Source organism: Protopterus annectens, chromosome 12.part0 (assembly GCF_019279795.1).
Source record: "Protopterus annectens isolate FY-2018-M chromosome 12.part0, PAN1.0, whole genome shotgun sequence".
Lineage (NCBI taxonomy): Eukaryota > Metazoa > Chordata > Ceratodontiformes > Protopteridae > Protopterus > Protopterus annectens.
In genome coordinates this window covers 339,029,528-339,054,828 of record NC_056746.1, presented here as the reverse complement: position 1 = coordinate 339,054,828, position 25,301 = coordinate 339,029,528, and the positions used below count along the sequence as shown (strand labels likewise).

Below are 25,301 nucleotides of genomic sequence, written 5' to 3'. Positions count from 1 at the left end.
TTTTATAATTATATGAACAAAGTATCTTCGTAGATAGTTCGTGAATAGTTTAATATTTCCTTTTTCACTATAGTAGCAATTTTTGTGATTGTATAACTTTCGCTATAGTACTGCATTAAGAATGGTTAAAGTTTAGTTGAGCATTTTTATGCAGACATCTAGTGTTGAGTCTGTTTGCCAATAATGCTATTTTCCTAATAGATGTTGTGGGTCATGTTTTACTTTAGTTCACTTTTTAACAGTTTATTTTTTCATTCTAATTTCAGTTAGTTTATAATGATTTGATTTAAGTTGGTGTGGTAGTTTTTGGGGAGTCTGAAATGGTACTATTTGGGTATGTGGTGTATGACCTAACTTTGTGAAATGGACAGAAAAAAGGTCAATAAAGACGCATAGAAAGTGGTACCAAATAATTGTCTGTGCACACAAAGAAGCAATAAAAACATCTATACTCTACAGCGATAAACATATTTGCCGCATTTATTACCATCCTTGGTTGAGATGGGTCTTGTCCACATAAACATATATACATTTATGGTCATACAGAAATGAACTTGAGAACAGACAATTGTATTTTTAGGTTGTTCTAATTTATTACAGGATCATACATTCCATCATGCAAAAAAATCTAGTGGTTTACTAGATAAGCAGAAAGATGTCTTTTGAAATGAATTCTGAGAACCATATAACACAGATAGGTGTAAAACCAAGATGAGCGCATGGTGACAGTATTACAGAAAACTACACATACCACAGGCAAATTACTACACAAGGTAAATGTTTGAAAAGTGAACACAAAGCAACATTTACTCTTAAAAGGGAACATAGATAAAGGAAAGTTGTGTAAAATCTTACCATAACCATAGATGTCTTTTGCTTCCCTGTTGCAGTATTCTACATGTGGGTTTACCCTTCTTTCTTTCACGTACGTCTGGCCAGCATTCCAAATTTTTTCAGTCCCTCAATGTGCGTTAAGTGTCTGGCGTGGCTGAAGGAATGTGGGCCATAAGATTGACGTTTGCATGCACCAGCCCTCATAACAGAAAGCCCCAGTTGAAGCCAGTCCTAGTAGGCATAGCCCACCCAGTGCCACCCAGAAGAGCACATGCAACCTGACAGGAGGGAGGGTAGGAATACTGCAACATGGAACACAAGGACATCTATGGTTATGGTTAGATTTTACACAACTTTCCTATGTCCTTATGTTCCATGTTGCAGTGTTCTACATGTGGGTGAGTGCCAAAGCTCACTGTGAATTGAGTGGTGGTCTGGAAGAAGTTTCCAGGAATCCGTGAATGATAGCCCTGGCAAACTCTGCCATGGCCCTAGAGATATGGTCCAGCTTGTAATACATGGAGAAAAAGGGTGCACTGAGAACCAAGTAGCTGCTTCAAGGATTGTGTTGGTGTCTAACTCCTTAAAGAAGGCTCCAGAAGAGGCCATTGCTCTTGAGTGGGATTTAATATTGCCCTGCAAGGTTTTCACATGGTGCAAGTAACAGAAGGAAATGGCCCTGGATATCCAGGCTTTAATGGTCTGTTTGGTCACTGCTTTCCCCAGGGCTCTGGGGTGGAAGGAAAAACAGTAGGTCAGACTTCCTAATGGACTTGGTTTTATGTAGATAAAACCTAAGCTGTCTGTGAACATTTGGGGAATAAAGTACACTCTCACTATCTCCCTGTTGATTGGAGAAAAAGGTGGGCAGTTGTATGGCCTGGTTCAAAGATAGGTCATTCAGTACCTTGGCAGCGAAGGACGGATTAGTTCTGAGAGTAACCCTGTCAAGATGAAAGACTAGAAAAGGTGGTGCAGCCATTAGAGCTTGTAGCTGTGAGACCCTCCTGGCTGAGGTCAGAGCCACCAATCCATGTGCAGAATTTTAGGGAGGCTTTGTCTGCTGGCTCAATAGGAGCTAGGGTGAGTTTTTCTAGTACACAGTTATGGTCCCAGGAAGGAGGGGCAGTTTCCTGGGAGGTCTCAGGTGAAGTACACCTTTGAGGAAGAGTTTGGCAGGAAGTCTGGATGCTAGGGGTGGATCCAGAGGGACACAGGTAGAGACTGCTGACAAGTGTGCTTTTAAAGAACAGTAGGCCAGACATGTCTGCAGTAGTTCACACAGGTAAGACAGGATAAGAGGGATGTCGCTTGCCAGCGGTTCCAACTGTCTTTTGTGACACCATGTACAAAACCTTTTCCACTTTGAGAGATAAGATTTTCTTGTGTTAAGTTTCCTGGCCTCCTGCAGGACATTGAGCACGTCCTCATTGTACAGGTATCTAAAGGAGATCAGACTCCTATCAACCACATGGTGAGGTGCAGAGGCTGCCACTGTGGGTCTGTGTTCCCTTGTGCTGTGTGATGAGGTCAACTGAGGGGGGTAACTTGTGATCATTGCCCTTGGACAAATGAAGGAGAAGGGGGAACCAGTGCGGTCTTGGCCAGTAGGGAGTCACCAGCAAGATTTTTGGTGTGTCCTGCTGAATTTTCAGCAGCATCTTCTGAATCAAAGGGAAAGGGGGAAAGCACACAGACATTTATCCTTCCAAGAAGTTGAGAAGGCATCTGTTGCCAGTGCCTTGGGGTCTGGTGTCCTGGTGCAGAAGCTAGGAAGTTGCCTGTTGGAGGAGGCAAACAGATCTATTTGAGGTGTACCCCCACTGGTGGACCAGATCCAGGAAGACATCTCTGTGAAGCAGCCATTCATGGTTGCTTGAGATGGTCCTACTGAGATAATCTGCCTGGTAGTTGTGAAAGGAGGGGATGTAAACTGCTGGTAGGGTAATCCCCTGCCAGGTGGCCAGTTCCCACATCAGCAGAGCTAGTCTGCAAAGGAGGGAGGATTTTCTCCCTCCCTGTTTGTTGAGATACCACAGGACAGTGGTATTGTCCGTGAAAATCATGAGGGCCTTGCCGGAGGTAGGGAAGGAAGGCTTGTAGAGCCAGGAGGATTATCTCTCCAACCTTGATGTGCTCTAGTTTGTGTGTGTTTGGCCCCAAGGACACAATGCAATGCCTTCTGTCCTTCTCTGTACTTCTCCAACACTCTCAGAGCAAACATCACATCTGTAGTGCTCATACCTGGCATGAAACCGTACTGCTGATCACTAATTATCACCTCCCTTCTTAACCTAGCTTCCACTACTCTTTCCCATAACTTTATGCTGTGACCGATCAATTTTATCCCACTGTGGTTACTACAGCTCTGCACATCACTCTTATTCTTAAAAATCGGTACCAAAACACTTCCTCCATTCCTCAGGCATCCTCTCACTTTCCAAGATTTCATTAAATAATCTAGTTAAAAACTCCACTGCCATTTCACCTAAACACCTCCATGCTTCCATAGGTATGTCATCTGGACCAACAGCCTTTCCATTCTTCATCCTCTTCTTAGCTATCCTTACTTCCTCCTTGCTAATCCACTGCACTTCATGATTCACTATCCGCACATCATCCAACCTTCTCTCCCCTCTCATTCTCTTCATTCATCAGCCCCTCAAAGTACTCTCTCCATCTTCTCAACACATTCTCCTCGCTTGTGAGTATATTTTCCCTCATTATCCTTTATCACCCTTACCTGCTGCATATCTTTACTAGCTCGGTCCCTCTGTCTAGCCTATCGGTACAGGTCCTTTTCTCCCTCCTTAGTGTCCAACCTTTCATACAACTCTTCATACGCCTTATCCTTAGCCTTCGCCACCTCTCTCTTTGCCATGCCACCTCATCTCCTTATACTCCTGTCTACTTTCTTCATCTCTATGACAATTCCACTTCTTCGCCAATCTCTTTCTCTGTATACTCTCCTGTACTTCCTCATTCTACCACCAGGTCTCCTTGTCCTCCTGCCTCTTTCCAGATGTCACACCAAGCACCTTTCTAGCCATTTCCCTTACTAGCTCTGCTGTAGTTACCCAGCTATTCGGTAACTCTTCACTGCCACCCAGTGCCTGTCTTAACTCTTCCCTGGACTCCACCTCATAATTACCCTTTTTCAATTTCCACCATTTGATCCTTGGTGCTGCCCTCACCCTCCTCTTCCTCCTCTTGATCACCAATGTCATCCTACAAACCACTATCCTAGGCTGCCTAACTACACTTTCCCCTGCCACCACTTTACAGTCTCCAATCTCCTTCAGACTGGACCTTCTACACAAGATATAGTCCACCTGTGTGCATCTCCCTCCACTCTTGTATGTGACCCTATGCTCCTCCCTCTTGTTAAAATATGTATTCACCACAGCCATGTCCATCCTTTTCGCAAAATCCACTACCATCTGACCTTCTGCATACCTTTGCTTAACACCATACCTACCCATCACTTCCTCATCCCCTGTTCCCTTCACTAACATGCCCATTGAAATCTGCTCCAATCACCACTCTCTCACCCTTGGGTACAGTCATCACCACTTCATCCAACTCGCTCCAAAATTTTTCTCTCTCATCCATCGCACACCCAACTTGGAAGCATATGCACTAACAACATTGATCATTACACCATCAATTTCCAGTTTCATAAACACTCTATCCGACACGCTTTTCACCTCCAAAACACTCTTAGTATACTGTTCCTTCAGGATAACCCCTACGCTATTTCTCCTCCCATCCACACCATGATAAAACAATTTGAACCCGCCTCCAATACACCTAGTCTTGCTCATGCATTATACAATACTAAATACGCACACACACACACACACACACACACACACACACACACACACACACACACACACACACACACACACACGCACACAAAATCAAGCCCACGTTGCTGCACATTTCACATTAGGCTTACTCATCCATATCGTGTGACATCAAACTGGTAATTAGACTTAGCAACTGGAACAGTCTCTGCAAAATATTTTTGACCTGTGGAATGTTTGGAATATATTTTCTGGAATGGAATCAGTATTTTGAACACATTCTGGTTTGCGAAAAGTGTGATTCACTCTTACATTTGGAGTCCACATCACAAAAACAATTTGTAATGGTGGTGATGATTCTGGTACAGGAAGAGGATTTCTACAGTTCCTCCTATACTCCACACCCTCGGAGTGTACCAGGTAGGATCTCAGCCTGGCACAGATGCCTGTAATCTGCTCAATTCTATCAAAACCTTTTGTTGTCTAAATTAGTACAAACTCTCCTTCCCTCAACCGACAAAGTAATCCACTCAATCTGTCCTAACTAGATTACGCTTCTTAACAACTGAACCTTGACAGTTTTACTGTTCTTAGGTTTAGGCTTCAATAAACGAAGTAATGGGTAGCATAGTTCTAGTTTGCCTGGAAAGTAGTCTTTGAGCAGGTGAGCCAAGAATATCATCACAGGGTATGTTTCTGAGATTAAGAAAATTCAAGAACACATCAGTATTGTCACACTTTGACCTTTCAAGTAATTGCTTTGCACTCTGTGCTGCATGTTCAGCTAGACCAATGGATTGAGGATATTCAGGACCACAAGTGACATGTACAAAGTCTCCTGCTTTTGCAAATTTCTGAAACAACTGGCTAGTAAATTGAGTACCACTGTCAGAACTGTGTGTGGACTACTGTGAACTGATGTTTCAACTTGGTAATAACAGCAGTGGAGGTTAGGTTAGGTAGTAGACTGATCACAAACCAATTTGATTAACAGTCTACCAAAACCAAGTGGTGTTGATTGTTCCACTCAAAGATATCAGGTGCTACTGTAGATCAAGGTAGTTTAGGAACTGGACTTAGCTGAAGCGGTTCTCCTTGCAAATATGGTCTAGTACTATTGCATTCAGAAGAAGAAGAAGTAAGTACTCTTATCAATCTCTTTTGGTAATGATGGCCAAAATACTAATTCTCTCACGCTTCTCTTAGTGGATGTGGATCCTGGGTGACCACAATACAAAATCTAGATATATTCTTGTTGTAAGAAAGCAGCAACAACAACTTTAGGACCTGTGAAACTAATGCCATCTTCCATCAACAATTCATCTCTCCAAGGAAAATAGGTTTGCACTTCTGGTGACACACTAGATTGTTTTGACGGCCATCCTTTGAAAACTGTATGACTGAACTTTTGAAAAACTATCAGCTGGAGTGTGATCTCTTAACTCAAGTCTAGTAGTGGAAAAATTACGCACTGACATCACATCAAAGTCAAAATTCTCTGTGTTAAGCTGTTCGTCATATTTCTGGGCTATCTAGATAAGGTACCAGCCAGTTACAGCAATTTGTCTTTCATGCAGACCATTATGAATCTGTACTTTTGCAATGGGTGTGCCATCGTTGAAGGTTGAGCGTTGAGCTGGCACCTCGGCACCATAAAAATCTACTGCCAATCATTAGTGGACCAGAGTTCCGCTGTGGTGACCCCTAACCGGGAAAAGCCGAAAGAAGAACAACTTTTGCAATCTGAGTACCATTTTTTGTAATCTTGCTGGAGCAGAATGCATAGGCTTCTTTGGAATGGTAACTAGAGGTTAGTGGTCAGTTTCAATCTGAACAGCTTGAGCATAAATATAACCATGAAACTTGGAACATGCAAATACTATTGCTGAAAGCTCCTTCTCAATTTGAGCATACATCTCAGTTTGGGTTAGTGTTCTAGATGCATAGGCTACCGGTCTGCCCTCTTGAAGTATAAGTGTGCCAAGACCAAATTTTGAAGCATCACAGGAAAGAGTAACTGGCTTGTTCACATTATAATATCTTAATGTAGGTGGAGTGGCAATTTTCTGCTTGAGGTTTTCAAATGCCTTCTAGTGCTGTTCCAACCATGGCCATGCAACATTTTTGCACGTTGGCTCTCTTAAAGGTGCTGTCAACTCACTAAAGTCTGGTATAAACTTCTCTAAATAGTTGACCATGCCTAGGAGACACTGTAGAGCTTGTACAGTATCTGGTGCTGACATCTCAAGAATAGCTGCTTGCTTGGTTGGGTCTGGTCTCAAGCCTGTACTCTTAAATAAATGTTCTATGTATATAACTTCTGGAAGTCTAAATTTGCACTTCAGAGGACTGAGCTTCAAGTTTACTTCACGTGCTCTGTCTAGAACTTTGAGGTTTCTGTCATGGTCTGTTTCACCATTGCCTCCAACTAATAAATCATCTGCTATCATGGCACAAAGATGACCAACAAAATGTGCTCCATTGCACACCAAAAGACTTCACTTGCAGAATTTATTCTAAATGGCATCCTTAGGAATCTGTATCTGCCAAATGGGAGTACCAAAAGTAGTTAGAAATGAGAATTTGAGATCAAGCATCACTTGCCAAAATTAACCCTTTCATCCAAGACAGAAAATATAGTAGCATTCGGGATAAGAGCTGCAACTTCGAGTGTGCACATTGGATGATATGGTCTCTCTAATGCTTTGTTCAGATCTCATGGATCAATACATATTCTGATTTTGTCTGAGCCTTTTTTGTGAGCAAGTACCATGGACAACTCCTATTCAGTTGGTTCTGTGACTGGACAAATCACACCTTGCTGCACCATTTTATCCAGATGAGGTTTAACTTTAGCCTGCATAGCTATTGGAACTCTTCTTGCTGGTCTGACTACTGGAGTAACCTCTGGGTCTAACTTTATGGAATATACAACTGGATGTTTGCCGAACTTGTCATCGAAAACACCAGCATACTCTGAGAAAATGGCTTCAGAAAAATTAGAACTCAGAAATGCACTTATGTGATGAACTTCTTTGGAAAAAGAAAGCAGATTCATCCTTAAACGATCTTTAAGACCCAATAAAGAATGTACTGATCTTTGGACTACATAGAATAACTAGTAGTAAAAGCTCTTGGCCAAACAACATGAAAGCATCACTGAGCCTTTGGTTTGAATTTCTGCACCTCCATAAGCAACAAGTTTCACACTACTGGCTACATTGAGTTGTTCGATATATCACCAGACACATTTGCTCAAGTGAGAGCTAACATTACACTTTGAACCAGTGTCTACTTTAAGCTCTGTGGATTTTCCATTAAGCTGGACAGTACCAAACACCTCTCTTCTTGCTAAAAAATTCATTGTATCAGCTCTTTCACCAAGCACTGATACACCATCAACATACAAAGCTGACTGCTTCAGCTCTATTTGATCAACTTACTTTTTTGTGCGACCTTTCTTTAGAACTGTGGGAGGCTTACTTGATTTGCAAAACTTTTGGAAATGGTTCCATTTTTTACACTTGTAACAATGCTGACAAAATGCTAAGCACTTCACTCTCTTAGACTCATGATTTGCTTCACAATTGCGACAGTTAATAAAGCTAGATTTGGGGTTTGCTGATTCATGCTTGTACTGCACTGAGCTTGAGCTGGAACAGGCTCCCGTCTTAGGACTTTCTGAAAAGCCAAGCACCTTCATTGGAAACCCTGTAGCTGCCACTTGCTTGGGCCTGCTGTTTTGCCATGTGTTGCGTACTATCTACATTTGCTCTGGAGACAATAGAAACCATATTCTTGTCACTCTCAAGCATACTTGTGTGTTTTTCTGTCACCTCATGGAACTGACAAATCTCTATGGCTTTGCTCAATGTTAAATCACTGTCACAAAGTAAACTTTCTCATAGCACCAATATTAATACTACACACAAGCCTGTCCTTTATCAGCTCATCTTTCAAGTCACCAAACTGACACGTCTGATCTCTTGTGTAAAACAAATGCCTCTCTAATGTAATACTTGCCTGGGGGTTATACATTTCTCTGAACGTGCACTTCAAACACTCGGGTCTTCCCTTGATTCAGCCTGTACAACAATACAACGATTTTCATCTTCAACTTTATATACTGCTAGTGCATACACAAATGAACACTCTATGGCCTGTGACCCAGCTAGGTTTAGCATAATGAATGCCTTGGTGCCTGCATCTCTATCTGCATAAGCTGCTAGTATAAAAAAAATTGTACTCTTTCTCAAAACATTCTCCAACTCTCTGCAATATTCTAATCAAATACAATTGGTAAGGGCTTTTGAAATCAATCTGCCATATTAACATATACCAGTGAAGGGTTTTGCAAATAAGCACAAACATACACACATCTGCCATAAACTTATGCCAGTATTTGTAACTTTGGCCAATGCCTTTGGCTTTTGAATTTATACCTTTTAGGCTTTTCAAAATGATGCTAATGGACAAACTCTTAGTACCTTTGAATAACTGGACTTTGAGAAATAAACTACTCTGGCACTGTACACTTTTACAATACATTTTTGAAAGGTTAAATGCTGAAGCCATTTATCACCATTTTGCTCAAGTCATTTTGTCATCATTTTAAGAAGCATTTCAACCATGTTACGATGCGAATGAATAACTCTCAGGCACTGTAATACACTTGTAATGATGTCTTTTGCAAGAAATCCCCTCTTATCAGGGTAAGAAATGTATCAAATAACTGCAAATGCGAATAAACTGGACATTTCTTGCCCAAAACTCAACACTTCGAAGTAATTGCATTTTGCGAATAACTGCATACAGCACACTGAAATGCCCCAAAATGGCAGTACCTTGCTAGGCAACTCTTTACAGTACAAGAAGCACTCTGTAATGGTGGCACTTTGCGAATAAACATACCCTGTATGATGATTGGGGAGAGAGGGGCGAAGGCTGCCAGCCTAGGCAAATAGAATTTGATATATAATTATACAATTTGTATTAATAAATGTAAACTACAGGCTTGTGTTTTTAAATGAGAGAAAACACTTTAAAATGTGAACTTCAAGATGGTTGCAACATTGCCATCTGCTGTAAGGAAAACCAAGTCAAGCATTTCAAATGTCTTTGGAAAGTATAATTATCTAAAAAATGGTGCCAGAGCGGATAGCTGAACATATTCTTCCTATTGTCTTAACTTAAGGAATAATTGTTAGAGTGTACATGTAGAAGGTGCTTTATTGCTTTGGTTTCTGCTAGAGTGTATATGCAAAATGCCTTTTATTGTTGTATTCTCCTGTGCAGGTGTTAGCTTGCTAAATAATGTAAATGGAGTTTCTATTAGCCTGGGAACTCAGAGCAGGTGTCAAGATGACGCAATATGAATACTGGGAAAATCAAAGAGTCAAAAATGATGTAATCTGGGGAGGACCCAGAGACATGTTTGTTAGTGATGTTTTATCAACTGTGTCTCAGAGAGAGATAGAGAGCATTTTGATCTTGATATCCAACTTACCAGCACTCTGCTTATGCTCACATGTAAGTTTTTAGCACTGTGATTTCTTGTAGGAATAGTTAAAGCTAGCAAAGATTAATTAGGTATTTTTCTTTGAAATCAGACCTGTCCTACTGTATTAAGTTTCCGTTTGATCTCTGAACTCTTAGATATCTCTGTGGTGTAGTAGTTTTGTCTTGTGTTTTAATTATTTATTATTAAATATTTTAAAACCTTTTACCTGTGGCTGATTTGTGTAGAGATAAGCTCTACAGTGCATTACATATTTATATAGAGTTTATTGTAATAGGCCACTCTGATAAGCCCCTTAGACTGTATAGTCACATTACCATTGGATAATAATATTGCACAGTAATAATTGGACACCCTTTGAAGGGCCTTTTAGTAGGTGATATTAACTGGGTGGTGGCAATAATTATTACCGTATAGTCTGCGTAAAGGGGCACAGCTGGAGAATTTGTTTCAGCCTTTCCCAGGAGAGTCTGTGAGGTTGTGTAAATACTTGTCTCAAAGTGTGTGTCTGTGTCTGTGTCTGTGTCTGTGTCTGTGTCTGTGTCTGTGTCTGTGTCTGTGTCTGTGTCTGTGTCTGTGTCTGTGTCTGTGTCTGTGTCTGTGTCTGTGTCTGTGTCTGTGTCTGTGTCTGTGTCTGTGTCAGCTACTTGGCAGGGACAGGAAGCACTGGTTGGACAGAGAGGGTACTGGAGGTTCTAGCATGCCCAGTTATGCTGAGACCTGGACCCTACATAGCTGTGCCAGTGGGGAGTCTTATTGGGGACCTGGTGAGCAAGGGAGCAGCCAGCCCCAGACTGACTGTGATCTCTGTGTGCACTTAAGGGAAATTGTACTTCACTGTGTGTATTAGTTAACCTTTCCTCTTCTAGGAGACGACTTCCCTGGTGTTAGTGGTGAGGACTGAGGCTCCTTGATTGCTGGGCCAGGGCACGGTCGTCACACCCTCCACAAGAAACTTTTCGTAATAGCTATACTTTGTATTTCATGAAACAGTTGCACTTTGCACACAATAAACTTTAAAATATATGCACAGTAATAAGCACACTAAGCATGTTTACACATTGAGATGCTTCGAATAACTTTAGTTATGCTCTTGATGCAATATGAAGTAGTCGTAATGCCAAAACACACCACTTTGCTAAAATATATGCAGTAACCTCGCTTTATTTTTGCTTAATGTGCCCTTTTTGTCCTCATTATATTCATTTTGCTCCTTTAATCCCTTTTCATGCCCAGTGTACTTTTCTTGTGCTTGTTTTGCTTTAAACACGGTCATTTTTGCTTTAAACATGCTCATTTTTGTTTTATAGTTAATTATTTCATCAAATACCTTTATTTTAAACATTTTCTTTAAACTTTTCATGCCTTCTGCTTGATTAATAAATGCAGTTTGTGCCCTTGTAATGCCCCTTTTTATCTTTTCTATCATATAAACAGTTTGTGCCATTTCTTATTAACTTTGATTCTTTTCCAGCACTTTGTGTTCTTTTCTCTTAGTTTTACCTTCACTCTCGCCTCTGCACCTCATGGCTCTGAATATTATTCTCTGTGATCCCAGTTCTGACAGCATGTCACTCTCCTATCTAGGACACAACAGAAGAGTCTTTGGTCTTCATGGATTCTGTTCAAGCAGCTTTATTTTATACAAATACATCACTATAGAAGTTTACGGACTTCAAATTAAGTAACTTGTATACAAACAAACTGCGATCATGCATGCCGACTCTCTGGCTGCTCTTTCAAAATGGCACTCGGGATTGCATGTATCTGGAATTTATATGTGCATCTACAGCCTTAAAAGCTTATTAAAGATACAGCACATACATCACGTGCACTCTGATCTACATACGTAGAATTAATCTTTCATCAAGAGACATTATCCATATCAACTAAGAGTAGCAAAAGCCTTCCCGTCCCTTAGCTCCTCAGGCCATGAACCCCCCAACTCTAATGCCCAGGGCTGAAGGTGGGTGCAAAGCAATACACTCAAGTGTCAAAGTGTTACAAACTACTGTTTACCATGTATTATTTGGCTACTCATCACAATGTTCAATAAGTAGGCACTCCAGAATATTACCACCCATCATATATTTACTCTGACCATTTCTGGGAAGTAGTGTACCACTTGAAGTACAACATGCTACAGTTAGGCATTAGCTTATTTAAAATACAAACTCCATATATTACACAATGTGTAGCAATCAGGAAGATTACATGGTTTCCTTGGTAACTTAGATTAATAGGTCACTGTAAGGCTAACTGCTCTTGCGGGCCATTTTAAGCCAAGCCAATTATCCAATGTGAGAATATAACCCTGCACCTAGTGTTTTGTAAGGTAAATACCTTATCCATTATGCCAACCCTTTTTAGCTTTAGCCCACTCACAGCAGCTCTGCAGTACAACTACATTTATTTATTTAATTTGCATATGTTGACCAGGACAGCCTGACTGGGTCAATACAATGATTCCTTTCAGCAGAGGCCTGGGGACAAAAGCTCTTATTTTATACACAAGTACAGCACTGATACAGTAACACTGTTTGGCAATACATTACAATATACTTAAGAAGCAGACAGTATTTTAAACAGAATATATTAAAAAAAATAAGTTAAGAGTAAATGAAGAAGTAGCTAAGGTAATACAGATATTAAACTTGTAGTTCAGGATATCTACAGCATAGTTGTAATATTAATTTGAGGGAATTGCCAAGTGTAAATTGTGTTTAGGCTTAGCTAGAGGAGGTTAAGAGGTGGGTTTGAGATATGGAGTAAGAAAAGTTCCCAATTGTAGTAGGAATCCTAAAAGGAGAAATAAAGGGAAATTGTTAGACATGGTAGTAGATGGTTGCAGAGAGAAAGGTGAAACATAAGTAAAAATAATTGTTGTCTGTAGGTGAAAACTATAAAAAAACAAGTAATCTCCATGGTATCCCCGAAGTCCCAAAAGAACCCACTAAACAAGTGTAGTGGGTCCAAAAACAAAACAGTGTAAGAAACTTGTGTGTGGAAGATTTTCAGTCCCTACAGCTCTAGTTGAGATCACAAATTTATTCACCTCTATACCGCACGATGAAGGCTTGGTGCTTTTTGGAGATACCCTATTTGGCAAACAGGGAATGCACAATGTGAAAAGACAGCTTTTAGCTTTTACTACCAATAACCAATGAGATGTGGTATATAAAGAACATTATTACAGAAAATTGGAAGATTCTTTTAGGAAATTCTGATTTGTTTAAGATCATTGGTTTATGACCATCTTTTACGTTTAAGAAAGTAATAAATATGAAAGGTTTATTAGAACAAGGATCAAATGATAGGAGTAATACCAACACGAAGGGAATACAAAAAAAGGTAGCTATGCGTGTAATAATTGCAGACAATGTAGGTATATTAGTAAAGTACAGTTGTGTACCTACCATAAATCCTATAGAACCCATCACTGTCTTAATTTGAAATTTTTAGGCTGGCTAGAACTACAAAAGTATCTTATAATCTCACAATTCACTATTGCCCACAAAATACTGTACGAACCTGACAATACCCCTATACTCTCACAACTTTTAATCCCTTACAATAATCTTAACTCCCTTCGTTCCTCTTGTAAACTCTTGACCAGATCAATAAAGTCCAACAACTATGCCGGCGACTCTTTATTCACTAATACTATTGGTAGAAGATGGAATCTGTTACCTAGTGATAGAACTCTGATCACATCTTTTCCTCTTTTCAAACAAAAACTCAAGCTATACTTCCAAAATCACTGGCTCTGTTCCTGTAGTACACCAGACTGACATTCTTCTCTACCCTTTTACTTTACCTCTACTTCTTCCACTCCTTTTACTTTCAACTTACCAATTAAGCTACCTCCTAGGCTACCTTTTGCCCAATGCTTGGCTTCTTTTGCTCTACCAGCTTCTCTCAGCTCTCTCCTCTCCTCTCCTTGTCATTTCTTTTTCTCCTTACTTTCTTTACTGTTTACTGCTTCTTCTTTATTTCCTATATTTCTCCACTACTCCTCACTTTCCCTGTCTCTTGTACTCTTTATTTATTTTCTTTTTGATGCTATTTATAAACAGCCTTTATCCTATAATTATAATGTTCTGTAACTGACTATGTATTTTTCTTTGCCTACTGTAGTTTTTATGTAACCTGTCCTTTTTGGACATTTTTCTATTTTTGTCATTTTTTACAAATATGTCTACTTTGTTCTATTGTGCTTTTTTTTGTGTGTGGAGCTTTTCTCCCCGGGCCTCTACTGAAAATGGACATATATCCAACTAGACTAGCCCGGTCAACAAATGTAAAATAAAATAAAAAATAAAAATAAATGTAGATGTTCGAGTGTATTCACTGTTGCAGTCGGCCTGAATTCCAAAGTCTAGGTCCGGCATCGATGGCTGTCGCCTCTTCTGAAGTCAGTGCACCAGGGGTATAAAAGATGCAGCTGACGCCATTTTCTTCAATTTTTCTTGCCCCAGATGTCAGGTGCCCCCAAATAGGTAGGCTGAAAAATATGCCAATAAAGTATGCATGCACAAAAATAAACATTTCCTTCATCTACAAGCAAATACACCACATAGGTTGTATAGGATAGAGAAGTACAGATAATTCCCAGCAAAGAAAAAAGGGGGATGGTGGGTGGGTAACCTGGACTGCAACAGTGAACACACTCTAACATCTACATTTATGGTAGGTACACAACTGTACTATGTTCATAGTGTTTCACTGTTGCAGTCATTACACTTGGGTTGAATCCCAAAGCTGAGGTTGGCTGGGTCTAAATAGGATTAGGAGAAGCTAAAAGGCCCTGCAGAACTGCAGTGGCAAAGCCTGCTCTGGATTTAGAGTAGAGGGGTAAGTGGTAGTGCCTGGTAAGAGTGTGCACTGAACTCCAAGTTGCAGCCTCTAAAACGTCTTTAGTTGGTACTCCTCTGAGGAAGGCTGCTGAAGTGGCTGCTGCTCTGGTTGAGTGAGGCCTAATGCCCTTAGGCACTGATTTGCCATGTTGTGAATAGCAGAAACGAATGCAGTGGCCTATCCATTTTGAAATAGTCTGGTTTGAGATAGCCTTTCCTTGCGATTCTGCAGCATATGCCACTAAGAGTTGCTCAGTCTTTCTGAAAGCTTTAGTTCTGTCCAAGTAGAAGCGTAGCGGTCTGTGCAGGTCCAAAGAATGCAGGAGTCTCTCACTCTTATTCTGTGGGTTTGGATAGAAGGTAGGCAAATTAATGGTTTGGTTAAGGGCCACACTTGGAGTTTACCTTAGGCATAAGTGTTGGGTTTGTCCTCAGAGAAACCCTGTCTGGATGGAAAATGATAAAAGGTTCCACAGCCATGAGTGCCTGTAACTCTGAGACTTGTCTTGCAGAGGTTATTGCTAGGAGCAGAGCTGTTTTCCAAGATAAGAACTTTATTTCAGTTGTATTGGCTGGCTCAAAAGGCGGCAGTGTGAGTTTTACATAATTGAGGTCCCATGCAGGTGTTTGTGCTCCCCTTGGAGGTCTTATGTTTTTGGCCCCTCTGAGGTACTACCTTAGCAACGGATGTGAAAAAAAATCGGTGGTTCCGTATTGTAATGAGCTGAAATGGCAGAGGCATGGATTTTAATTGATGAAAAGGATAGGCCTTTGTCCAGCATCTCAGTTAGGTATTGTAAACTCCGAGGAATATTTGGTACAAATGTGTCAATTCCTTGTGCCTGGTTCCAAGCACAGAATCTTTTCCATTTTTCTGAATAAGATTTTCTGGTACTGGGCCTCCTGGCCTCCAAAATTACATCCATCACTGCTTTAGAGAGAGGTGTGTTCTGAATGGCTACATTATCCGCCATGCTGCCAGATTTAGAGTTCTGAGTTGGCTGTGCAGGATCTTATTGTTTCGTTGGGTCAGTAAATGAGGAATTAGAGGCAATGTCCAGGCTGGGCCTTGAGACAAGCTCTTTAGGATGGAATACCAGTGCTGGCGAGGCCAGTCCGGAGCAATCAGAATCATTTTTGGCTTCTCTTGTCTGACATTTAGGAGTACCTTGGGGAGGACAGGCAGAGGAGTAAAGGCATATACTGTTAGGGTTTTCCAGCTGAATGATAGAGCATCCACTTTCCATGCTTGCTTGTGATATGTCCTTGTGCAAAATCTCTGTAGTTGGCAGTTGTGAGGGGAGGCAAATAGATCTATGTCTGGGCATCCCCATTTCTTTATTATCATGCTGAAGACTTGTGGATCCAGTTTCCACTCGTGGGGATCCGTGAGGTTTCTGCTTAGTTCATCTGCCAGAGTATTTTTCTTTCCTGGCAGGAATTGTGCTTGCAGGTGTACTTGATAAGTCAATGCTGTGTCCCACAAAGTCATTGCTTGTCTGTAGAGGGGGTAGGAATAAGTGCCTCCCTGCTTGTTTATGTACCACATGACTGTAGTATTGTCCGTCCTTATCAGTAGTTGTCCTGGATGGAGAAGATCCTTGAAAGCTGTTAGGGCATTCTGAACAGCTAGCATCTCTTTTTGATTGATATGAAGATGCCTTTGGCTTGTGGGCCATGTGTCCTGAATACATTTTCCTGCCATGTGGGCCCCCCAGGAATAATCTGAAGCATCTGTTATTGACTGCCTGGCTGTGGGTAGGGTGAATGGCTGTCCCTTGTTGTGGTGACAGGCCTGTGCCCACCATCGAAACTCCTGTTGCAGGCAAGGAATGAGGGTAATTAATGTTTCCAGGCTGTGACAATGTTGAGTCACAACACTTTTTAGATACCACTGTAGTTTCCTCATATGCAGTCTGGCATATGGAATTAGCAGAATGCAGGAAGCCATGAAGCCCAAAGCCTGCAGAATTTTTCTTGCAGATAACTGGGTCTTTGTTGCCAACATTTTGAAGTAAGAAGTCAGTTGCCTTTGTTTGTCTGGCGTGAGATAAGCCATCTGGGCAATTGTATTTAAGCTTGCACCCAGGAATATTATCTCTTGAAAGGGTACTAGTTTTTATTTCTTTTCATTTACTGTGCATCCTAGGCAAATTAGTAATCTTTTTACTAACGCCAGATGCCTTAGTAGAATGTCCTTGTTCTCTGCTTGAATAAGGCAGTCGTCCAAGTAAGGATATATTTGAATTCCTCTGTCTGCAAAATGCAATAACTGGTGCCAGGCATTTTGTGAAGACCCTGGGCGCAGTAGATAAGCCAAAGGGTAGTGCAGAGAATTGGTAGTGCATTGAGCCAGCTGTGAATTTGAGGAATGTTCTGCAAGAGTGTCTGATTGGAATATGCAGGTATGCCTCTTTTAGGTCCAAAGTTACAAGCCATACATGGCCTTCTTGCCCAGCATGGGCAGAAGTTGCTGCAGAGTCAACATTTTGAATTTTGGAATGTCCAGAAATGTATTTAAAATAGACAGGTCCAGTACTGGTCTCCAGGCTTCGTCTTTTCTGGGTACCAAAAAAAGTCTTGAGTAAAATCCTTGTCCCTGCTCTTGCTGTGATACTTGCTGAATGGCCCTCATGTCCATGAGGGATGAAACTTGTTTTTGTGCCTCTGCCCATTGATTGTGTGGCAGGTCTGGCATACCTTTTGCCCTTGGCAGGGTGTGAAAGTGGAACCTGTAGCCCTGGGACACTATATTCAAGACCCATTTGTCCTGGGTGATCATGTGCCAATTTTGAGAAAAAAGTGCTAGTTTTCCCCCAAAGGGGGCTGCCAAAAGATAAGTGCTTGGTGCTGACAGATGAAAGTCACTGGGACGGTTTCCTGTATGGCTGTGATTTGTCTTCTCTGCTTTTGGAGGTAAGTATGAGCCCTGGGGCTGGGATCTGCCTCTGGGGCGTCTGTATCTGCCTCTTTGTGGCATGTCTGACACTGGAAAGGACCAATTCTTTGTAGGCCAGTTCCTGCTAAATCTGGGTGGTTGTACCTGTAAGAAATCCTTTACTGTTTGCATAGATTTTGCTTGGTCCTCCATTTTCTTCAACACCTCCTCTGCTTCAACACCAAATAAAGTATCATGCTGTAATGGAGCATCTTATAACTTTGCTTTAACATGATCAGGCAGATTCTGTTCCTTTAACTAAGCATGCCTTCTAATGACAGAACCTGTAACTGCAGCCCTGCAAGAGGCCTCCAGAGAATCAAAACCACATTGCAATGTATGCTTTCCCACTTGTTCTGTTGCATGCAATAAATCCTGCATTTCCTTATTTTCTGCACAATCAGAATTTGACAACATTTTCTGTTTTAGCAGTGACATTAAGTATTGCTGATATTTAAGCATATAAAATTGACAATTTAAAGCCCTCACAGCCAAAGTAGCAGAAGTATAAACCTTTTTTCCCCATCTGTCTAGTGCCCTTGAATCTCTATCTGAGAGGATAGGGTTTTTTGCAGTAGAAGCCTTGACCCCTTTGGGACCCTGGGAAATAGTTTCTGGGTCAGCAGCAGGGTTTTTATAAAGAAATTTATGTGAATCTGGAACCCTGTAGTATCTGTCTGGTTTAACAGGGGCAAGAGGTAAAGAGTCAGGAGAAAGTCCGGACTCTGAAAATACATCATCCACCATGACTAACACAGGAGGAATAGCCAATGGCCTGTGCTGAGGTAGTAAAAGAAAATCTCTAAGCCTCTGCTTAGATTCTGAGTAGTCTTGGCTCTCCCAGTGGAAGTGCTCCCTCATGGTATGCAGGGTTTCCCCAAAAGAGTAATCCTCAGGCGGTGAGGCTGAAGGGATAGATTCTTCAGCATCAGAATCCTCATAAGGAGGAAGAGAGTATTCCTGTTCAGAAGAGTAGTCAGAGGAAATGGAAACCTGATCTGAAGATTCATACTCTGTATCTTACCTAGGCCTCTTGTCAGGAGGAGAATGGGAACCCCTGATCAAAGTAATTAGGTCTTCGGCCATTTTGAGTATCTGTTTTTTAGGCATGGTATTCTGTCCAGGAGAATGCTGTACTTGTTTCTTTGTCTTTAGAACTGCTTTAGTCTTTGCTTTGGAAGCTGTAGTAGGCTTTACATACAACTGTGTAGGTCTGAAAACACCCTCAGAAACTGATGTCTGCTCAGCGGCTCCGGACCCATCTGAGGGAATAATTTCCGAGTGTCCAATACCTTGAGTATCCAGAGGCCTAGCTGGCTCCACGTGGGAGTCGTCAGCGGCCTGTGGCTCTGAGGTAGGGGCGCCCGGGGCTGCTAAATCACCTCACTGAGAACCAGCGAACTGGCGACTGGCTTAGCGGAAGCCTCATCGTCTGTTTTGGACCTCGGATGCCTGTCCTTTTCTTTTTCCTTGCGTTTTTTTACAAACTCCGGTCGTCGGTTGTTCCAACGGCATTATATAATTGAATCTTCGGCCAAAGTAATGAAAGGCAAAATCGTACCGATGCTTAATAGTGCATTGGTTAAATCTAGCACAAAACCGACAGCTAGCAACATTGTGATCAGGGCCTAGGCAAGGAATACAGCAAGAATGAAAATCCTTATGAGGTATTTGCTTCCCACAAGAAATACAATTGTTAACGGTTTCTGACATCGGACTGGAGCAAGAAAAAAGTTTCCCCAACGGGGTACTTAGCTTTAATGAAGACTTTGGATCTGAAATTAGTTTTTGAAAATCTCAGGAGTCAGCCGACCGGCACTTGCGAACTGCTTTCACTTTGGGTACCACGTGGCAAGAAAGACTGAAGAAAATGACGTTGGCTGCATCTTTTATACCCCTGGTGCACTAACGTCAGGGAAGAGGCGATAGCAACCAACGCCAGACCTAGACTTTAGAATTCAGGTCGACTGCGGGTAGCCTGCCAGCAGGATAACCCAAGTGTAATGACTGCAACAGTGAAACACGATGAACATCACATCTTCAGTTTTTTTTTCTCAGTCATAATAAAAAAATTTTCTGGACAAATGGTTATTACACATGTAATAGTGAAATGGTAGTTTATGTGGCACAGTGCCTCTCATGTCCATGTTATTACAGTGGAAAAACCACTAGGTGTCTGAAAAGATGGATTTATGAACATTTATTAGCTATAAGAAAAGGAGAACAAAACAATGCCTTGGCTAGACATGCTGTTGTTTGCAACAATTTTAAAAAATTTGTTTTCTCTGTGTTGGATAGTGTTAGTTCAGATACGTTTTCAGGGGGTTATAAGACGTGGTTGGAATGTAAAGAATGTCTATGGCAAATACGTTTAGGTGCTGAATGTGCACCAGGTCTTAATGACATTATGAACATAAAAGGTTTTTACAATATATGCAAATTATTTTATACATATGTATTAGTATATATTTTATTTAAATATGTATTAGTATATATTTTATTTAAATATGTATTAGTATGTGTATAAAGTATTTTTTTTATCTAAAGTTAGTGATGTTTGAAGCTTAATTAGTCATGTGACTAGTTAATTAATTATTTAAGTGTGTTTGTGAGGGTAGATGGATGTTTTTCTGAGGAAGTTCACAGTTATTACAGTGAATGAAAGCCAACTACAGTGTCCGTGCTTTCCTGGGACTTGGTTTTGGTTTCAACTCTTTTTTGTGTTTTATTGAATAATTTCCTACTATTTGAAGGTGAAGTTTTCTATCAAACAATGGGTGTAGCTATGGGGGCTAAATGTACGCCCATATATGCTAACCTGGTATTAGCTAAGTGGGAGGAAAACTGTGTTTTTGAACACAACTTGTATGGCACAGTTATTACTTGGTTAAGATTCCTTGATGACATACTGATCTTATGGCAAGGTTCAGTAGGTGAGCTTGAAGAATTTATTAGTTATTTAAATTCTACAACGTCATTTTTGAACTTTACATATAAGATTGGCAATGAGAGCATTGATCTTCTTGACATTACACTAATTTGGGATAAAAATGATAAGAAATTAATTTCTAGAGTGCATAGAAAGAAAACATACTCTAATTCTCTCCTACATTACAACAGTTGTCACCTCAACCATCAAAAAAAGAGTGTAGTAAAGGGCCAAATGTTTAGGATTTCAAGACTGACAAGTAGTGAAGGTGATTTTGAACAGGAAAAGTATACTGTTGTAGGTATGTTTCAAGAAAGAGGTTACCCAAACAAGTTACTGATTAAAATTAGGAATGAAGTACTTAGAAAAAGAAAGGAAACATTCTTACCTATCTTGCATACCAACACAGGGACTACACTCACAAAATTAAAGGTGTTAGATTATGATACATCTTTAGTATTGCCTTTTAATTATGAAGCTATACAAATACGGACTATGGTCAACAATTCATGGAACCAGATTTTAAAGTCCTGACATTAAAAATATGTTAGGATTGGCCCCTAAAGTGACTTTTTCTAGAGGTGCCAAAATTAAGAATCTATTTGAAAAAACATGTAACAAGAAAAGGTAGTATCTAGGATGTCTAAGTGCAACATGTGTAAGGCATGTAAGTTTATTAACACAGGGCCATATGTCATGAGGGGCACCAAGGTTCGATACCTAGTCCAGGCAATTGTAATACTAGGATGGTGATCTACATAGCTACATGTTTCACCTGTTCAGCATTCTATGTGGGTAAAACCACTAGAAAATTGAAAGAAAGAATATTAGAGCATGTAAGGGACAAGTAAGAAGAAATGTGCACCTTATAATCATTCAGTGAAATGTGAGGGTTTCAATAAATTCTTGTTATTTATTACTGACAGAATTGCTGACCATTTTAGAGAAGGTGATGTTAATCTATACCTAGAGAATTTGGAGTTAGAATGACAATTGAGGACAAATGCCACTATATCTCCAGGTATTAATGACAATATATCATTAAGTTCTGTACTGAAGTTAAGAGCATTGCAGGTTTAAGGTGTCCACTAGAAATAATATCTCTTTTATAACAACATTCCCCTCCCCCCTTTTTTGTAATGTCACATATGCAGGTTTAAAATACATATATGTTTCATTGGTACACTTCTGTTAGTCAAGTTTTTTAACTTAACTTATTTATTTATAGCAGGATTTGCACATATTTATGTATATTTATATTAATTTGTGCATGGTTTTATATATATATTTATTTAGTCATCCAGTTATTTAATATTATAGTACATTTATTAATGTGTTAGATTGTTTGTAACTATATTACTTTAAGAATTAATCGGCACAGCATTTTAAAATTAGTAGTGGGCGTGTTGTATTTTAGAGTTGTATAAATGTAGAGTTTTTTGTGTTCATTCACTCTGATGATGCCCTATGGAGATAGAGTGAAAGCGCTTAGTCTGTGAATAAACAGTTCTTTTGGTCTCCTTCCTCCCAGTTTGTGGATTACTCAGGGTTTTGACACTTTCTTTTTTGTTTTATGTGTACATGCTCCTTTAAGTAAGTTTGTTTTATTTTTGTGAGCTGGAGGGGGAAGGCTGTTCCACGGTCTGGCAACATGTGAGGAATTTACAGACTATCCTGCATGGATGTTTACATGAGTTGCAAGGAACAGCATTTTGTTTTCACAACAGAGAGATCATTTGTGAGAAATAAATCTGGAGGACACTGGCTAATGCAGAGTTTGGGTTTAGTTTGCAAACAAGTTTGTGTGTGATGACTAACTGCGGGAAGGTTGGGAAGTGGGTAAGTTCTAGACAGGATAGTTTTTGCAGCACAAGCCAATGATGGGTGTTAAAGGCAGGCTTGTTGTAAATTTAGCAATTTTATTATAGCACTGTTCCACAAGGATAAGTTGAGAGGTCTGTAGGTTTACAAGTATTGGTTCAACATAGATAAGAGCTGGAAGTAAAAAGTATATTTGGTGAGGAGTGAAGTTAGGCAAGGGGAAATACCGTAAAACCTGCCTAATTTTTTGTTTTCTTTTTCTACATTTTTTTTATTTTAATATGATAGTCAAACTTTAGATTGTTGTTTAAGATAACTCCCAACAGTTTAGTATGAAATACCTGTTCTAGTTTTGCATTATTAGATGAAGTTATGATAAAGTTAATTGTCTGATTGTAGAGTTATTTAAGTGCGAATAGTATGAGATTTGTTTTTAGGGATTTAGGAATAGTTGTGTGTTGGACAGCCATGTTTCAATGGATGCGAGGGATTCTTGGCTTGTTTTGTAGTTGGCTCAGGTTATTGGCAGTGCAGATAAGAGCAGTCATCTCCATAATGGACAGTGGCGGAATGATTTCTGACTGTGTGAAGACTAATGAATATATTACAGTATAGATCCAAGTATGGACACTTGGGCTACTCTGAAAGAGACTGACAAGTACAGAAAGTGTTCCGAAATTTTACAGCTTGAGACCAATTAGTAAGATGGCTATTAAGCCAGGTGAAAGACTGGCAGCTTAGTCCCAGAAAGATAATTTTGTAAGAGTTTAACATGGAAGACCATAGTGAAAGTTTTTGAAAGATCCAGAAATATGGTTAGGATCAGACTGCCTAAGTTTCAGTTTTTGTTAATTCTGTTATAAAGTTTAAAAGGACTGTGGTGGTACTGTGGTGAGGGCAGAATCTGTGCTGTGTGTGAGAAAGTAGGTTGTTAGTAACCTATTTTAGAAGTTGGTCTTGTACAAATTTTTTCTACTCTTAAATATGGGGACAGGATGACAATGTGTCTAATCTGCTTGTCAGTTTGGTGGACATACCACTTTTATGCAGTGGAATGATATAGGATTGCTTCCAAAGTGCAGGGAAACTGTGATCTTTGATGAAGCAATTAAGATGTACAATGGATATCCAAGAGAATCTGCAGGTATATTGATATATTCAGCTGGTAGGAGCCAAGGATGTGAGCTTTAGTTTTGAGTAGTTTTCTGACTGCAGCTGAGGGTACTGGATGAAAGGAGAAAAGTTGGTTCAAGTTTGTATGGGATACGGTTATGTCTGCAGTTTGCACAATGGGGTTGACACCAAGTAGGGAGGTGACAGTTTAAATGAAGGAGTTAAACTAGTTGGCTAGGCTTTGAGTTAGAGAGATGGCTGGGTGCAAGTTGGGTACCTTGGCCTGTGTGCAGAGGGCTGTTTATAGAAGACAAAAACAGTTCAGGATTGTTTTGGTTTGACTTTTGAAGAGTGAAATATACAATTTCTTTCCTTGTTTGGTACTGTATTTTGTTTTGTTTTTAGCAGCTTAGAAGTTTTTTGTTTCAGTTTTATCACACTGCCAAACCTCCCATGCTCTCTTTCATTAGTTTTTTTTTTTTTGGTGGATAACCAAGGGGCTGGTGTGGTCTTGATAGGTTTGATTCTGATGGGGGAAAGAGAGTTTAGTATACTTAGGAAGGTTGCACTGAACAGTGAGACCACTTTGCCAAGTAGTGTGGGGGGGGGGGGTAATAAAGTGTCGTACTTGACTACTTTTAGGGCTGTAGCCAACATATCATAGTTAAATTTTGATAGGTTTCTTGCATTATTATACCAGTGTTGCTTTGTATACTGATGTGATTCCTTGTCACAAAAGTTGGAATGTGATCATTGCAAGAGTCTGGGAGGAGATGGCCCTCGGTACGGATATTATTTGAGGAGTTTTTCAGACCACAGTCAACAGTTGTAGAGTACGATGATTTATTATACACCTTGTTGGATTAGTAATAAATCTCTTTGGCCAAATTCCAGATTAGTGTGAGTTACTGCTATTTAACATTTGCCAGTCAATATTAAAGTTACACAGTATAATGTTTTCTTCTTCTATTTTGAATAACCCAAGGAAGGAATTCTTCAACTGTAGGTATACTGCTTCTTGGTAGTATATAGACACATATGTTTTTGTTATTTAGTTGTATGCAAGGATATGAGCATTTCAGTGTTACTGTTATGAGGATTGATACGTTTGATGGGGAGAGATTTACAGGGTATTGTGATATATAACTACTCCACCCTTTTTCTTTTTCTATCTCATCTAAGAATATTGTATCCTGGTGTGAGGATTTCTTCAACTTTTATGCGCTCCTTTGACCAGGTTTCTCTTACGACGACTATTTCTGGGGTACAAGAGAGTATCCATGCACAAAATTCTGGGACTTTGGTCCAAATACAAAGGTTTATACTGTACATGCATAGGCGTTTTTTTATTTTTGGTTTGCGTGGTAGAGTTGTGGCAAACTTAAAGTGAATGTTACTGCTGAGAGTTAAGTTATGTAATGGGGAAAATAAGTAAAAAAATATATATTTTGGCTTAAATGGTTTTGGGGGTTTTTTCCGGGGA

At 40.1% G+C, this 25,301-nt stretch overlaps 1 protein-coding gene across 1 annotated transcript in view; it reads left to right on the top strand.

The window, feature by feature from the left end:
• Positions 1–25,301, top strand: part of PARN (poly(A)-specific ribonuclease) — a 1,015,251-nt gene that overhangs the window by 222,524 nt on the left and 767,426 nt on the right. The gene's annotated exons all lie outside the window — the stretch shown is intronic.